The 5,819-nt window shown below is 42.2% G+C and overlaps 1 protein-coding gene across 3 annotated transcripts in view; it reads right to left on the bottom strand.

Annotated features, from left to right (window-relative positions):
• babam2 (BRISC and BRCA1 A complex member 2) overlaps positions 1-5,819 on the bottom strand; it is an 80,465-nt gene that overhangs the window by 51,484 nt on the left and 23,162 nt on the right. The gene's annotated exons all lie outside the window — the stretch shown is intronic.

Raw genomic sequence — 5,819 nt, 5'->3', positions numbered from 1 at the left:
GCAGCTCTGAAGGCAAAAGGGGGTCCAACCCGTTACTAGCATGGGGTACCTAATAAAGTGGCCGGTGAGTGTACATTGCTGCTCAAAATATGGGAACGCCTGCTTAGGTTGACTAAAAAGAGGAATAAAAAAAATCCTTATTTGGAAATTGATCTTACTGCCTTAATTAAAAAATGAGGAAACATACAACCTTTAAGGACACCAATTTTCTTTGTGAATGAATAATGTTACGTAAATAAATAAATTGTATTACTTATTGCTGGTTGAATTTGCATTGAGAGATAATTTTATGAAAAGTACCCCATGCCAAGGGTTATTTTAATTCCAGGGGCCAAGGGAACCTTATCAGGATGCATGGTATCCTGGATCCATGAAATAACTGGCCTTTAAAATAACAATCTACCTGCTTCTATGGGAATTTAACATAGGGGAGTCTGTACCCATGCTGTATTTTAAGGAAGACCGTTTACTTATTTACGATAGATTATTCATTCACAAAGAAAATTGGGGGGGCCTCAACAACAAGCAACTGCATTACTTCATCTGATTCAATTCTTTCAGAAACAAGATCATTTGGTAACCATGCTTGGTAAAAACTGGTTTTGTTTAGCAAACACAATATAAGACAATATAGCATTAATGCAGGAATGTAGAATCACAAATTAAATTATATTGATTAGAGAAATATTGATTAGAGAAATTGCTTATACATTTTTTTCCTCAAATCGTTCAGCTCTAGTTAGGGTAGTGCAGTGGTATTGTCGCTAAAACTTATTGTCATTAAAAAGGCATTTTAAAATGAAATTGAAGTCCCACAAGTAAGCAGGGTTGAATTATTATGCACCTTGACAGTGGTGAGGACTCTTAAGGTCAGTGACTCGAGTCTGTTCGTAGTGGTCCGTGCCGTCGTCAGCCGGAGGAGCTGTCGGCTTAAATTTGGGCTGATTTGTCTTGTTGAATTGGCGGGCGGGCAGTCAGACTCAATGACCAATCTGATTGGTGGAGTGCTAACTCTTGACGCGCGAATCAGTGCACTTATGTTAAAACACTTATCAGAAATGACCAGTGGGATGACCGCGACGAACACCTCTCAAAATCTGATGAAAATCTTTCAAAACTGACCAATGTCGTTAAAAAAACAAACATACAGTTTCTCAACTGTATGGTATAATTCTTGCTTTAAATGCTTTCAGAAACACGTTTCGGTGAACAGTTTTTATAAAACACGAGATTGCATTCCGAACGAGCCGCCATTATGGCCAAAGCCAAAATGTAGCTATCAAAATAGTAGAAGCAGGAAATATTACTGCAATGAGTAACGTCAGGACCTACGAGACTTAAATTTGAATAGTATAATCACAATTTTTACTTGCAAAGACAACCCAAAATGGAAGTGACAGTTTGTGGATGTTAATTTTTACAATTTTAACGATGATTTGATAGTGGAGTTTTTATTTAAAATGTCATATCCATCAAAACTTTAGTTTGGGACTGCAATATCTCAGCTTAATTATATGATATTATATTAGGATATTGGACAAAATAATAAAAAACAAGACCGGTAATAAAAAGGAAATATAGAAATAATCGAGTCAGTGACGCTGGCACACCGAATAAAAACACCGAACGAGAGCCCAAGGCTCTGCTTCACCCTGACCCTCCCTTGTCAGCTGCTGCCTGTAGAGCTCCGAAGGTTCAAGTGTGTGCATGTTTGTGTGTGTAAAGGGGGGGGGGGGGGGGGGGGGGGGGGGGGGGGGGGGGGGGGGGGGGGGGGGGGGGGGGGGGGGGGGGGGGGGGGGGGGGGGGGGGGGGGGGGGGGGTGAGGACAGGGCGAGGATGCAGGCCCAAAAATAATTAGAGTAAAACTAATTAGATGTAAGGGTTCTTGTTGATGCATGCACAGCTTGCACAGACAAAACCAGGATACAGAACTGCCCAGGGCTCAATGCTCCCTCCCTCAGGTCAGTTTTGAAGGAAGCTAACTTTACCTGGGGCAGTGGCATACTGGTTGCTGGCCATTGGAGCGGTACGGTATAAAAAAGGTTAAAAAACGCAAGTGCTTACACTCTAAATTCTGAAAGAAGAGAAACTAGACCCGGCGGCTGGGAAGAACAGCGGGGCAATCAGGAGACGTTAATAATAAATAAATTAATACAAACTTTACATGTGGGGTTTATTAGGATTTATATTGACGAGACAAAAGAATTCTGTCTTATGTTGTATATGTTATTTAGTTAGATAGATGCTCTGTTTTCAGGTCATACAATTTGGTTCACATGATGAGTCTTCCACATTTCTCTGCACAGACCTGGAAAACAATCCTGTGGTCACCCCACACACACACACACACACACACACACACACACACACACACACACACACACACACACACACACACACACACACACACAGACAGACACACAGACACACACACACACAGTTGCTTTGGAGCTGGTGACATGGGCCAGTGCTTGTGGGAGAAACGAAGCTCAAGTGAAGCGAGAGCAGAGGGCTCAGTCACGAACGTGGCATCACTTCATGCTGATCAGTGCGGACATTTAGAGACAAGCCGCCGCTGCATGTACTGTATACATACTCTACAGAGCAAGGACGGACAGACAGAAGGCCTGGTGACATGCAAAAGGGGCATCTTCTAACAAAAAGGTCACATTTGTAATTAGAATATGTTGTTGCTGTCAAGGTAAATCCTGGAGTAGCATTAAGCAAGATAAAAATATATTGTTGAATTAGTGGTGTGTAGCAACTTTTCTGCCATAGAAAATCTAGGTCTGAAAATGTACTATGTGTCCTTTTTCTCTTATAACCTTCCAGAATGTAGACACATAACATGACAATAGCATAAGTAGACCATAACAAATGAAACAGATTGTACTACAACTACGTATTCTCAAGCTATGTGAACAAATATCCTTTTCAGTGGGAGGTCAAAGGCCAATGCTGTATGAGAAGGTATGAGTAAAATCAACTTCAAACGGATGAGAACCCAGAGGACAAGGTACAATCAAAAGCTGAGACACTGCACCAGTGCCCAAGAGGACCACATGCCCTTTAAATAGGAAGAAAACTGCCAACATCCATCTGTGTGCATTTCACTATCTTTCTTTCGTCTCCGCTCTCAGCGTCCTTCCCTCTCTTTCATTTTGACTATGACGGGCTGCCCCCTTTAAAAAAAAAAACTGATAAAAATAAAATCAACATGCATTCCTCCGCTGTCCCCGAGGCTGGGCAGTGAATGCAGGAAAGGTAAACATGTCCACTGTGGTGAGCTCAGACCATGCGGATGCTTTGCTCCAGGTAACAGTCGTCCTCCACAGCTCTGCGCCTACCAGCAACATCTCGGCATCCACTACCAGTGGAGAGTAGCCTATGTCTGAACACATTTCTGCTTCAGTGCCAAACCTTCCCTCCTCAAGCAAGGACATCCATGGATTTGATGGGGAGGTTAATTCAAATCAGGGTCAACAGTCTGAACTCTACCTACAGTACCTGGCTGATGGCTCATATTGTATCGGAAAAGCATCACCCTTCTGATTTTGTGTGTTGACGCTATTGCAAAGAAATACCTGCTATTAAATAGGTTTTAACTCATTTCGAGGACTTCATGGACATTCAGAATAAAAACAGCCCTGCGCTAAAATAATGCAAGGAGCTACAAACATGGGGAAAATAACAGAGCTACGACTGAACCCAAACTACTGCATAGTGGTTTTGGGGCGGAAACTTTCAATCACTAAAAATCATTGATGACTTCATTCAATCCACATAAGTATATAAAGCCTAATGTGTTTTGCAAGGTTGATTACTGTCAGTGTAGACGCATAGGGCAAAGAGTAGAAAAAGGCCAGATAAAACAACAATACAGGTACACAGTTGGAGATTATTTCAAGTTGAAACAAACTGAAAACTCTATTTTAAAACTTTACTAGCTTAGCACAGTAGCCCAACGTAAATGCTTCATTATCTCAGCAGAAAGCATCCAAGCTAACGTTACCCACCCAGTCCATGGAGCGGATTAAAGCACAAGTATTTCTTATCCAATTACTGGATGAACTGATGGAATAGAATACTCAACTACTAACAAATCAATACAGTATTTATGATACTATGAGACACGACACAGGGAAAATAACTTCCTCTTTCTTTAAATCTTTATCTTGCAGTAGAAAACCAGATTCATGTAATCCAGAAAGAACGTGCACCTTTAGATATTTGACTGGCCAAATGAATAAATAAGAATGATGCTGCTTTAACTTCAGCAATAAGCCAAAAGACATTCAAGTAAATCAATTCAGATAGATTCATTCTTGGTTGGTTGCGACATTAAATCCAGAGGCTGAGGATGACTGTGAAGCCAAGGCATTTATACACAAGATTCCATGTGTAATTTAACACACTTGTGGTTGAAATGCTCCTTTACATTGAATATATAGGGTATATCTGTCTGCTCAGTCAGAAAGTACTGTAGGATTAATTGCACTGTAACTGCTCTACACAGTATGGAATTATATGCAATGCATAAATGTGCAAGGCACATAAAGAACTGACTTCAGATGGCATTCTCCCTGACAGAACTAATTGCATGACAACTGTCAAACTTAAATTCAGGTCATCGGTTTGGCGTACAGTACATTTGTGTTCTTAGAGTCCAGCCTATAAGCCGCATAATCCCGTTCCTCCATAATGCGTAGGAGGACAAGGTGTGGGCTGATGTTCATTACTTTCCTCTCTGTGAGTCGATACTCTTAGTCTTCAAGTCTCCCATGGTGATACTATGTATACCCCAGCTGCCAAATACAGCATGATACTGTGAGTTTGTGTCTGTCTGTCTGTCTGTGTGTGTATGTGTGTATGTGTGTATGTGTATGTGTATGTGTATGTGTGTGTGTGTGTGTGTGTGTGTGTGTGTGTGTGTGTGTGTGTGTTTTGATTAGGGTGACAGAAATGTACATCCATATCCTAGACTTTGTTTCTAATAAAATCCCTAAATATTACAGAGTTCTTCTTTAATAACATTGTGTGATGGGCTACACTGCTACCACCACCCACTGGTTTAAGGTGTCAGTGTTTCTGCCGGGTTTTTGAAAGCCTTTGCATTGAAACGTCCAGCAAGTGAAAGCATGCTTATTTGAAAAAATGACACCAATAGAGCTCCCACCCGTCAGGGCTGAGTTTAGAAACTTCCCTGCCTCAAGACACAGGTAAAAAAAAAAAAAAATGCTATCATGATCAGCAAGGCGGCTGTAAAATAAAACTTTGACACTGGATGAGTCCACTCGAAGCCTGCAGAGAGAGACGAGCCTCGGTGCTCCAAGTCTAAGAAACATGGGGACAGAGGCTGATGTGAGGCTGATGATGGTTGCTGTTTCCCTTATGTTTACCATCATTTCCTTTCACAAACAGAGGACAGGCTGGAAAAGGCCAGAGAGCCAGAGCCTGCAGCATGCAGGCTGTCGTAGATTGGGGGAGCGACAGAGAGTGAAAAGAGAACTAGAGAGAGTGAGAGAGGGGTAAAGGCAATTACTGATGAGAGAGAAAGAGAGAGAGTGTGTTTGGGCTAAGCTGCCTCCAGACACCACGCGGCTCAGAGCAGATCGAGAGTGACGGCTCGCTGATTAGTCAACTCACAGCCCCCAAGACCGGAGTCTGCATACAAGCGCGCGCACACACACACACACACACACACACACACACACACACACACACACACACACACACACACACACACACACACACACACACACACACACACACACACACACACACACACACACACGCGCACACACACATACACACTTTGC

This window comes from Etheostoma cragini, chromosome 20 (genome assembly GCF_013103735.1).
Source record: "Etheostoma cragini isolate CJK2018 chromosome 20, CSU_Ecrag_1.0, whole genome shotgun sequence".
Classification (NCBI taxonomy): Eukaryota; Metazoa; Chordata; class Actinopteri; order Perciformes; family Percidae; genus Etheostoma; species Etheostoma cragini.
The sequence above is the reverse complement of the archived record's forward strand: the minus strand, read 5'-3'. Positions and strand labels throughout refer to the sequence as shown.